General features: G+C 49.0%; 1 protein-coding gene across 2 annotated transcripts in view; it reads right to left on the bottom strand.

Annotated features, from left to right (window-relative positions):
- Positions 1-8,984, bottom strand: part of LOC1280082 (protein expanded) — a 47,818-nt gene extending 38,834 nt beyond the window's left edge. For both annotated transcript variants that reach the window (XM_061662346.1, XM_061662345.1), the window contains exon 1: positions 7,139-8,984. The gene's annotated coding sequence lies outside the window, so the exon portion shown is untranslated. The remainder of the gene's footprint in view (positions 1-7,138) is intronic.
- Between the last annotated feature and the right edge of the window lie 3,086 nt (positions 8,985-12,070).

The following is a 12,070-nucleotide window of genomic DNA, read 5'->3' as shown; positions in this document are numbered from 1 at the left end:
GTCGGTTAATTAAAATCGTTCGAGGCAAGATCAAAACGCGAGCTCGATCGATCTTGCCCCATGCTCTCGGACCATGAAGCAAAAAAAAAAAAAAAGAGCAACGCGTACAAGTGGCGACACAGTCTCGTTTTTAGCCCCGTGGGAAAAAAAGACATCGATGATCGCCATCCGGTGGTGCGGAGTACACCCGAGGTTGTCTTGTCAACGCGGTACCGCTCAGAGCTCAGTGCGGACATGCGGGCATGCTGCTTTTGCGCATCTTCTAGGTGCTCTTATCGCGCCATTGCTTTCCCGCCGTATGCTAATATCCCGTGTGTCCCGTACCGATGGGAGTGTAGCAGCATAGACGCCATCACGCATGCAGAACTCTCTTTCGCTTCACGGCAAACACCTCAACCGGCGGACATAGGACAGCTTGTTGTTTTGTACGACAACTTCAAAATGATTAGCATGGTGCGCAAACAGGAAGTCGTTTCGACACATGTTTTTTTTTTTGTTTTTGGTGCCTATAGGCTTGACGATCGTTCACTTCCTTCCTCTGCACGTGCGCCGGTTAAAAGTGGGTTGGTGTACTCGGTCACCGCGCCGCCATGGGTGGAATTTTAAGGATGGACTAAATCACTAAATCACACTAAACCTAAACAACAGCCCCGCGGAAGGTGTGGTGTGGGGAGTGTTCAAACAGAGCAAAACAAAAAAAAAATGGTCGGTCTCTGGGTGCGAGTGCGTTCCATCACCACACCTCGATTTGATTTGTGCGCTTTGGTAAACAGCGATGATTAGCCGTGCAGGATGTGTTGCGAAATTGGTGCCACCCACCCGGCCGGCCGACGTGCCGCATCGAACGTGGTTTTCTTTGCCCAACCGGCCCGACATCGAAACAATGAAGCGCGTGATGGAATTCCCCCGTTTGGACATTCATTGGCAGGCAAGGTGACGCGCGCGCTGATCGAGGGGCCCCGGAACATGATCATATTTTTAATTGATCAAATATGGCGCGAGGGTAAAACCCAGCTGCCAGAAGGACGAACGCAAGCAGGTTTTGGGTTGTGCGCACCAACCAAAGGCAGAGGGAAACGGTTATCGCTTGCAAAGAATGCTAACATCCCCGCGAAAGCACTGATTCATCAACAAGAGGGGAATTTTGAGGGCGAAACAAACGATTTGACGTGCTGAGATCTCACCAAAAACAAAGCATCAGACGACGAACCGGACCGAACCGAGCAAAAGGCGAACAAAAAAAAACATATAATGAACGGGTGAAAGATAACGAAGCACCGTCGTTCAAACGTTGGCTCAAAGTTCCACACCCTGTCAGGGCTTGCGGTTGCGGCGAATCCTTCAGGCCATCCACAGGAAGCCACTGGTTCGTTTTATTGCGTTCCTCCCTCCGAGCAACATTCAGATTGCAAGCAGCGTTTTTCTACCGTTCGACTAAGTTGTGTAGCGTTTTCTTTTTGTTCATCTGCTGTTAGTTGGTTCTCTTCTTGCTACTGCTGTTCAACTCCTCAGCTGCTTTTTTTTTGTTTTTGGGAAGCCTGCTGTGGTCACTGTCACTGCTGCTGGGCATGAACAGATGAAGAAAAAAAAATGAAGCTTTGGTGGTTCATTATTCATTTCGCTTCCACCGTCGATTCTGGTTACCGGACTTCTGGTTAATACTAGGGGTCCTTGCGATCGGTGCTTCGGGTGTTATCATTCAAAAGAAGAAACAAAAAAAGCACACCCCAAAAAAACGCAACCATCCCCCCCCGGGGAAAGACGACCCGAGCGATCCGAGTAAGGTGGGAAATGTAGAACGAGCAGCAGCACGAGAAACAACCGAGAAAAGGTAAGGGGTAAATTTTATTAATTTCACCACCACCACCAACACTACGAGCACCACCGGAATGCGAACAAGTTGCGTGTTGTGCATCGGGGCACGTTGGCCAAACAAAACGGGAAAGCAGAGGAAGTGTGGAAGAGTAGAAAATGGGAGGTTTTGAAAAATATTCTGACAGTTTCCGGGCTGACGACTGCAGCTTGGATTCTTTTCCATTCATTTTTCGTGTCTCTGGAGAACATGCTGCTTAGAACGATCGTTTCGTGTTTGTGTTTTCTTCTCTTTATTTATTATTGCTTGTGTTGTGTGCATTAGAGAAGAGTTTGAGTTTTTTTTTGCTTCAAAGCCAAGCCTACAAGGAGAAGCGTTTTATTTCCCCTTCGGGCGACACCAAACCCCCAGCACAGGGCAACTTCCAGAAGCTATCAAACGCACGTGAAACTCATCCAGTGGAGCCAGCCAGGGTAAAACAGGGACCAGCCTCGCTCCAGGGGTAGGATAGGTAGCTCGGAAGGAATGCGGCCTCCGTAACCGTCTTCGTCTAATGACGATTTAAATGGTGGTAATTTTCGAATCGGAATGAATTAGTGTCAAACAATTATCGGAACCGTTCGGAACTGTACGCTCATTAATCGAGCGCATCACGTTTTCGGACGTCCCGAAAAGCTTCTGAGAAAGCGCAGCGACAGCTTCCCAGGAAAACACGGCAACGGCGGCTTTTGGGAAGTGATACGATCTTCTCCCCTTCCCATCTCAAGCTAGATCACGATGGCATGATTGATAGCCACAATTATCAGCGAGGAGCTTCCTAGATCGTTCTAGTGCTTCCTGGAGAGGGTTGCGTTCCCTTTTGCTGTCACTTCAGGCGAGCTGATCGTGCGATGCCACTGAGCAAACGTGCTGCAATAAAGCGTCACCAACGGCAGGGTTAAGAATGTATCGTAAATTCCACCGATAACACTGTGCCACTCACGGGATGGCGTTTTTACAATTTCCTGATTGTGCCAATCATCGGAACTCGGGTGACGAAATGGTTGCAATTGCGCTGGCTTGCGACCTCGAGAGACAGGCAGTAGCCGGCAACCGGCATAGTCATCGCGTAGCCCAACACGCTGTTTCACCCCTCTTAAAGTGTTATCGTAGACAAACACCTACTTTGGAATCAAGAAGTATGTGAAAGAGCACAACAAAGTGATTGTCAGCAAGAAGATCACTGCGTATTTGTTTGCATGAAATCCATTTATAGTCCTAATCACGAACACACAGACACATACACACACACACAGAAATACTCATAAAAAGGGTAAATAAATAAACAATTTAATCAGCAACCGCACGGAATGTTGCAAAAAAGAAACAAATAAACTAAGCTGTAAAGATTGCTGCCACCTTTCGATTTGCAGTTTGACGTCACAGCGCTGCTCAACCCCAGAAACGGTGTCACACGGGAGGAAGGGATTTTTTTGAGCGCCACACCAAAGCGCCCATAGCTTGGACGCTTTCTTTTCGATTTGACTCGAGTTTTGTTGTTGTTGCATTGCCTGGTCATTTTCTATCGTTTGTTCATACAAGCTAGCGGCTAGTTTGCGGCGTGCTTAGCTTCGTGCGGCGCGGTGTGGCAACAACAAAAATTCGCCACAATTTCTGTGTACGAGTTTATGCTAATGCATCAACCCTTTGGCAGTACCCTGCTTTTTCCATTTTGCACCCTGGAGCGGCTTGGAGGTGTTTTGTGTGCAACTGCAGCAAAACTGCAGCGCACGAGGTTCGATTACGAAACCATCGGTAACGGCGGCGACGAGTGCCTGCACGTTCACAGGCACCGTCGACTGGCCGACCCGGTAGGTAAGGGAGAGGTCACGGAGCACGGACCTGGGGTGGACATTTTACGATGGATGCATGGCAATAGTTGCTGCTGGTGGACGTAGCGCTGCTGCGGCTACTGCAATGAGCAGCCCGGGAAACGAATTGTGATAGAAATGGCATCGTAAAGATGGGATTAGTTTAACGCTGACCAGTTGCATAAGGCACTGGATCAGGCTTGTTGATGACTTTGTTGTGACACCTTTAGGCCCGGTATAGGATGAAAATGAGGCTTTTTGAGGTGTCCACCGAAGGAACGAGATCGCGGCTCTTTTGGGTACGTACGCTTAAATGTCAAGCAAACGGTCCTCCACAGCTGCAGAGTACGATCCGCTCTCGCGCACCGGTTCAAACCCGCTTGGCAAAGCGAAAGGGAGTGAAACGACTGGCAATAGCAGCAGCAGCAGCGAATCGAACGAATTATGTGACATTGGAATTCCTCCATACCAAGCATACCAGGGGAGTCGCGCACAAGACGCAAAACGAGCGTGCGAGTGAGCGAGCGAGCGAGAGCAGCCAGCGCATGTGCTCACGCTTTCGCTACCGGCAAGCGATGGGCAGCATCCAGCAGCATACCAACACAGCCGTGGCGTTCCTCGATCGCTCGCAAGCGACCGAGCGCATGATGCTGGCACTTGGAGTGGAGCTCGAGCGTAGTTTTGTAGTTGAAGCCGCACAGAGAGACCAGCGCTGGTAGGGATAGGGAAAGGCACGAATGCGCTGCAAACGCGGAATCGAATTTACCGCGCATGAAACCGTCCGCCCTTCTCCGGGTGGACCATGTGCCCGCTCCCGCCCAAATCACCTGACCGGTTTTTTTTTTGCTGCTTCCTTTCGTCTCCACCAAAACCCACCCCACCAATCCGCCAACAAACAAAACAAAAAAACACGCTTCCATTGTGGTCGCACATAAGGTTTGGGGTGGTGTGGTTATGCTGCGATCAAAACCACCAACTCACCCACAGATCCTCCTTCTCCTCCGGCCAAACCACGTACTACGGAACGGAATGAAGCGAACGAACCAGTCCGGCTGGTTTTTTGTGTTGTGTGTGTGTGTGTGTCTTTCTTTCCACCGCTTCGAAGTTGGATGGCGAGAGAGCGCGCGACTGGCGCGAGATATCCAGTTTTGCTTCCCTGGACCAACACAACCGAACGGTCTTGTTTGGCTGCTAACACTGCCACTGGATTGGGTGATTTTCCTTTTCTAGATAATTTTTCCTCTCGATCAACCATGCTTGCCAGCCTGGTAGCACCATCGCTGTCGAAACGTTTGGCGAGGCGTTGCATGACGACCTCGTGGACATTCGAAGTAACGCAAGCCAGCGGTCAGAGCGATGTTATGGCTAGCGCGTGCGTTTCATTTGCATCGCTTGTAGTCAAGTTTACAGTTTCGTCATGATGAAATGAATATCTGCATGTCTGAATATGATTTCTCTTCCAAAATGCCGCATCTTCGGTTTGGAGTTTCGTCCATCGTGTCCAATAACTCCAGTTAAAACGGATTTTTGATACGCCCAAAATTATGACCAAGAATTGCAAGGTACTGTTTCCCCCTTCTTAGTGAGGCACACCCGGCAAGCTATGAGGTCATAGGAACATATGAGCTGTAAGCCGGCATACCGTACGTGTGAATGCTTCGAGCGTGAATCACATTCTCCACCAAACCGGAACGGCGGCCCCGGTTCTAGTTCCCGAAGTAGTCGACTTACGTAAGCCTGTATGAAACTGTATACACTCAACCGAGTTCTTGAGTGTGCTTGCAGTAGGCCCATTGTTTCGCAGAACGGACCCAGGTGATTCTTTGCGTAGAGAGCGAAATTTTAAACCGAAAAAGAAACAGACGAGCGAATTGTTGCCGATTATAGCAGAAAGCATAATTAGATGGATGGAGTGGAAGCCAAGTGCTGCAATATTTTCGGGGAGAGCATCACACCCCCAGACAACGTGCTGTGAGCAAATTGCACCATTCGAATTGTTCCGTTGATTCGATAATAAGCTGACCGATTAAGCGGATCACTGAAGACTGAAGCTGGCCGTGGTATAGGCGAACGCGGCAGTAGTGCTGTTCATTTCTATTTCGAACCTTTTTCGCATGACGTACCGCAACGCTCACGCCTAGCGCTAGACCTTCTGGCTCTGGCTCAATGGCCAGACGGACTGGACCGGTGGATATATGGGATGAGCAAATATGCTAATTGCACCGAGTCCTCCGGCAGACACAGGCGGTTGAGGTTGAGCACCGAGGTTACGCTTCCCTGTTTGGCTTCCCAACAAACCCCCACCACGGTGGTCGATGAGTACGCTGCAGACATTGTGGAAACTTTACACTCATTATTGGCCAAACGTTTTGTCTGTGTGCAGCTGTGGGGATAGTGATTCACTTGCGATTTCTAGACAGTTCGTGATAGCGGAAACCAGTGCTGGCAGTATGTGCCTCCGAGGTCTCCACGGAGGTCAAGCCGAGCCGGACTGGTCGGGAGAGCCTGTTTATTGAATTTTGAATAATAAAATTAACGATTTTATCACTGTTACGTGGAATGACGTAGATGTTGATGGTGATTTCGTAACGTAACGACCTGCTGCAAGCGAATGCTCGCTGTGTCTAATGTTTGATCCAGCGCATCATCCACCCGACCAATTGCCTTTATTTTGCTCTATCAGTAGACTCGTGTGGAGCTATTTCCTATGGTTATCGTTAGCATGAATTGAGTTGGACACGATCGCACACAAACACAGTCATCAGCGTCAGCCGGCTGTCAGAGTCGTGTGTGCTGAGTCAGCCGCAAACAATGTCAAAAATGTGGCTCTGTTTCGATTCGCTGCACACTAAATGCACACACACACACAGAGACGCGAGCGAGCGTGCGCTCGCGCCCATCACTACCGTGACGCGCTGTTCGAACGCTGACTACGAACGACTGTAACGTCATCGCCGTGTTTCGGATTTGTTTCAACAAAAAAACCAACCCCCATGTGTGTACGTGTAAGAGGGCAGCAGCGTGACGAGCATGGGCCGTGAATCACACCCGAAACCGATGCGCCGAGTGGTTGTGCTGTTCGCTCGCTCGCTTGCCTTTTGTTTTCTGGTTGCGGCATTGCGCCCTCTCCCCGCGGTTGGGTTTGCCTTTTTCGAACGACTCTCGGCTTGTGGAATGTGGTTCTTTTTTTACCGGTTTTCTTATTTTGGGTATGGTGAGGCTATTTTCCTCCGCGTTTGATATCACTTTCGGGGTCGAACAGCAACAACAACAGCAGAAAAAAGGCATGAATGTTAAAGGTTTTGCTCGTGATGTAGATTTCTCCCGTGCCATGTTACGAGAGCCATTTTGGGGGAGGGCTATGTTTAGTTGGTGATATCGGTTTTATGGCCACGAAACTACCCTGCCCCCTCATATCATCTTGGATGTCGAAAGCGGTTTGTCGAGGTTGTTAAAAGGTGTTTCAGCTACTCACCATTGATGCTGGATAAAGATGACACACGTAAAGAAACCAATCCAATAGGAGATGTGTCGGCCGATTCTCGGAGAGCTCGGTTTGAAGGATGCTATGTCTGTATTCTGGTTTGTTGCGACTTGCAGAAGGTAGCAAAAAATCAAAAACCTTTCTCTTTCTCGCTCTCTCTCTCTCTTTCTGCCAAGCAGATGCCGGTTTAGTTTGAGGTTTGGATAAAACTTGTTGAATCAAGACGAGCACTATCTAGATTTATGGACGACAACGCTTTCGAATATTTCGATTATCTGCTCACCCCCCAAAATGGATTCACTCGCTATTGCAACCCAGGATATCCGATTTCGATTATGACACTGGACCGCATTCGGCACACTTTTTGCACTGTTGAACCCCCTCTCGCACACAGACCCTCGCAAACGCAAACATACACACTGAACCCCACAGACACGTTTTATTCGATCGAACAACACGATCACGGATCGGATCGAAGTTAGGACAAGAGCACAACAAAACTTGAAATTAAGAAACGATTTGATGGGTTGGTTTGTTTGAACTTTTCACTGCCCTGGTTGATTTACGTGGACGTTGGTATTTTTCTGTTTTCCCTTCCACAAAAACCATACACATAGTACACACTGTTACACTCTAAAACACACTGTTTCTCACGATCGTTTTACCGTTGGTTGGTGTTGTTTTTTTTCGAGGCGATGTTTTCGACTTGCACTCCTTGCATAGAGGACGGCACAGCACACCCGGTCTCGGCCGGACCAGATGGGAACCGGGACTCCGTTGGGCAGCGAATGGAATTCTTCCCGACTTTACCCTCACACAAACACACATACACACACACACACTACAGCCGATCGATCCTGCCGATGAAACGGGGGAACTTGCTGCAACTGCAGGCAGTTGTTGTCGGTTTTTTTCTCTTCTTCTGCCCTTCGCTGTTCAAGCGAAGATGCAACACAGGCAGCCGAGGGTTTGGGAAGGCAAAACAAAAAAATCAGAGAACCTCTCTCACACGACGCGCACATGCACTATTCAACACCCACGGCGTACACGCGTCTGCAAAGCGTCAGGAATGTTAACAGAAATGTAGGCACAGCACAGCATGTGGCAAGCCCGCTCGGCCGTAGCGATGCCCTTTTGCTATTATGTGTATCTGTTATGGGCCGTTCCTTTTGCACACCCTTTGCTCACTTGATGTGTTTGGTTGATGGTTTTTGTTTGCCTGTTTGCTTTACTCGAATGCAATACACGAAATGCAGCAGGAGAAATGCGCGTAAAATCACTTGCTGAACTTATATTGTACAACGATCGCTTCGTTTGGTTGCTTTCGCTTGGGCGTTTCCTGGTCACGGCACCAAACCGTCACTACACTCACCCAGCCACTTTTAAGCCACTCGGCGCGGGGAGATTATTTAGCGAAAATTGAATTGCGAATAGCTAAACGCTTCAGAAAACAACGCGACAACGCGTTCGAGTAAACGTGCTCGATCGATTGTTCACTGTCGGTAATATTATTTCTACTGCTGCTGCTGCTGCTGCTGCTGATGCTACTACTGCGGCTCAATTTTTGGTCTCACTTGTACGTGTTTCTAGCTATAGTAGCGTGTCTCACTTGCTCCCACTTCTTGAACGTATACACACACACACACACTCACACCCACACACAGGCACTCCAAGGGGGCGCAAAAAAGGGGTAAGCACGCAGCGAACGGTCTCTCTCGGTTTGAGCTCACGCAGCGGAAAACCTTTGCGGTCGAGTTTCTCCAGCAGATTGAAAGTGTTCGCGCTGGAAATATTTTCGTTAGGGTCCGAACAGCCAACGACGACGACGACGACGACGACGACGACGGCTGCCACCATTCCTTTATCTCCCTACCTGCACCCGCTGCCCCTTCCACAAGCCATCTTGTTGCGTGTCCGTCGCCATTGCGCTGGAATGCGCCCGCACACACACACTCACACACCAACGATGGCTGCCATGGGGTATCGTTGCCATTGGTGTAGCGTCGGGCAGCGTGCGGCAGGCAGCTGCACGCGGGGTAGAAGCCTTGTATAGCTGTGAGGTATTACAGTGCGTAGCGCGCTTTATTCTACAGTAGATGTGGTTCAGTGTGGTGGTTGAAAAATTATTTAATTACAGTTTTGTTCAGTTTTGTTGAAAAATGAATGATAAAGAAAACCTTTTTGAAACATTACAATTATTAAGTATTCATCGCGCATTCCTTCCCATTGCGTGGTGCTACATTTCCGTGCGTAATTGTCGCTCGGTTTGCTTTGGTACGCACGTTTTGGAATCCGCAGCCGTGCTGTTGATGATCGCGTGGTTTCCGAGACTGGTTTCTCGTGCGCTGGTGTGCGTGCCAACCGCTGAAAAATGTATGCTGAATCTTACAGTAATAAACACACAGCGGCGTAGCAGCTTCTCCGTTTGCCGCACGGTCGTTGGGCCGGCTTCTCTTTCCTTCCTTTTATGCTGCACACCGCCCTGCCCTGCCTGGAATGTTGGCCTGCCGCAACCCCGCTGCTCGCTACACCGCCTGCACCATATTCCATCGATCAGTTCTCCGCTTGCCCGGTAGGGGTTTCCATCTCTTTTTAACTCTCTTTCTCTCTCTCTCTCTCTCTCTTTCTCTCTGACTCTCCTTCTTTCTTTCTCTCTCGCTATATCTCGCTCTGTTTAGCTCCCGGCACGATCTTTCGCTCGTGTTTCTCGCTCGCTCTCACCGGTCACATCTCCCATCAACCGCCCGTTCCATCAGGTCCATTCCACCTCCCGCACGCCGTATATTTCTCCTCACCCTCATCTCTAGCACGTTCTCCTTGCAGCCTCCTTCTGCCCAGGTCGGGCGCTGTTTCACAAGCATCTAACTATTTTCTGTCTATTTTCTTTTGCCAGCTTCGCTTTTCTTTCACCTTCGGCAGCGCGCGCGACATGATCTTCGGAGCGATCGTGGACCGGGGCTCGCGTTTTACCTGCGACCACGGTTACCGGTCCGGCCCGTCCGTGTATTGGTGGGATGCTTGGCATGCAACCTCAGCGGTTTGAACTTCGCTGCAGGCCTCCTCTTCCTGCCCTCTTCACACGCCTGACCGTCCCATGGCCATCAGTCAGAGTGTCTCTCTCTCTCTCGCTCGCTCACTCCCTCCGTGGCTCTTGCTGGATCTTTCTTACCGCGTGACCCCACCGTAAAGTCGCGGAAGGCATCTTGGTGAACGGGTGGCAAGAGAGCTGCGGGGCAGGGGTTTTGTGGACTTCGATTTGATCGAATGCTGCCGCACGCGGCCGCCCTTCTCTGTTCGCTTCGTTTTAGATAGCAAAAGCTTCTCGTAACATTTTTTCACCTACCCCCCCCCATGTGCGGCCCATGTTTTGCGGTGGCTATGCGAAGCCTCCAAATCCTGCGCCCATACACACAGAGCCATTTCGGGCTGATTTGGAACGTTCGACGTAGCCATTTAAAGAGCCCCGCTGGTTTAGATTGCACGTGGAAGGGTGGCAGTGGCTGGGGCATGGAATGAATGAGCGAATGAAAAAAAAAAAACAATCACACACTCACAAATCGGCCGGGCGAAATGTAAAGCTGTAGCTGCAAGAAAAAAAAAACAGCATCTCAGACTACGGAGGGAAATTGCACTCTTGGATACCGTCCTGTGGAGCCAAAGCATCGCTACAGTTGCCTTTTGGGGGGTTGGGGGGGGGGGGGGGGGGTCGGTTTAGAAAGGCCATGGACAGCATTTCGCCAATGGTTTCAGTACATTTCGTAGCTATGTTTAGATTTTTTAAGGCTTTCGGGCAGTAGAGGATTAAAGAATTTCGAGCTTTGTTCCCAAATAGTTAAACTAATCGAGGTTTATAAAAAATACATTTTAAACGAAAATTTGTTCTGTGTGGAGACGCCAGGTGAAATTCGTGGCAAAACGGAATGTTATTTCGAAATTCTTCTGTTTACAAAGACGTGTCTGCTACATTATTAAAGCATTAATGCATTATTTTCCAGAAAAATTGTACGTGTAAGAATACGAGCTTAGAATTTAAGTGAGCGTTCAAATCGTATTCAAAAAATGATTTTAAAAACCTATTACGGTTGCGTTATACGCGAAATGTATCCAAAACAGGCCGCACGATGTACTCTAAGAATACAAAACCCCCAAAAAACAATATTTTTAACATTAAAATTGCAGGTAGCTCTTCATCATATAGAATCATCCCATTGGAAATAGTAAACCAAAACACATTCTTCAGATTTTTTTGTGATACTGCCTGTGAGTGCAAAACGCCATGGTGCTTCCCGTGCTACTCCATGGCGCTCGAAGTAAACGTGACCAACGGCAAAGGGAATCGACTCGATTCGAGCGTTCCGTTGGAGCGAGAAAGGTGAAGAAACAAAACACACACACAAACGGCGAGGGAAAGGGAAAGGGAGAGAAATGGAAAGAAAAAAGAGTTGGAAAGAGATGGAAAGACATTTGTAATGGCTTCGAGATCAGAGCAATCGTACGGATATAGCTTAGTAACCATCAATCGGCATGGTACGCGAATGGCCCCGTCAGAACCGGCATGGAATAAATACATTAATAAGAGCTCCGTTGAAAGTTCAATACCGGCTTTCCTCGATTCCCTCAGCGGGGCAAGATCACCGGCAAATGAAGATTGTATATAAAAGTCCACTACAGGGATCAGCTGATGCGATAGGCGTAACATGGTACGAGCAAGTGAGACGACGGAGCACACACAATGGCACATACATGAAAGGTACGACCCCGGGGGGTCAATGAGGAGGAGGTGCAGGAGTGATGGAGTGTATTTACTTTTTGACCATTTAATTTTGTGTACCAACACAATCGATTTTTGGCGGCCATTTTGAACCCTCACAAACCCTAGTTCGAAACGTCAAAAACCCTCATAACGACTTACAAAAACGATCG

This window comes from Anopheles gambiae, chromosome 3 (assembly GCF_943734735.2).
Source record: "Anopheles gambiae chromosome 3, idAnoGambNW_F1_1, whole genome shotgun sequence".
Classification (NCBI taxonomy): Eukaryota; Metazoa; Arthropoda; class Insecta; order Diptera; family Culicidae; genus Anopheles; species Anopheles gambiae.
The sequence above is the reverse complement of the archived record's forward strand: the minus strand, read 5'-3'. Positions and strand labels throughout refer to the sequence as shown.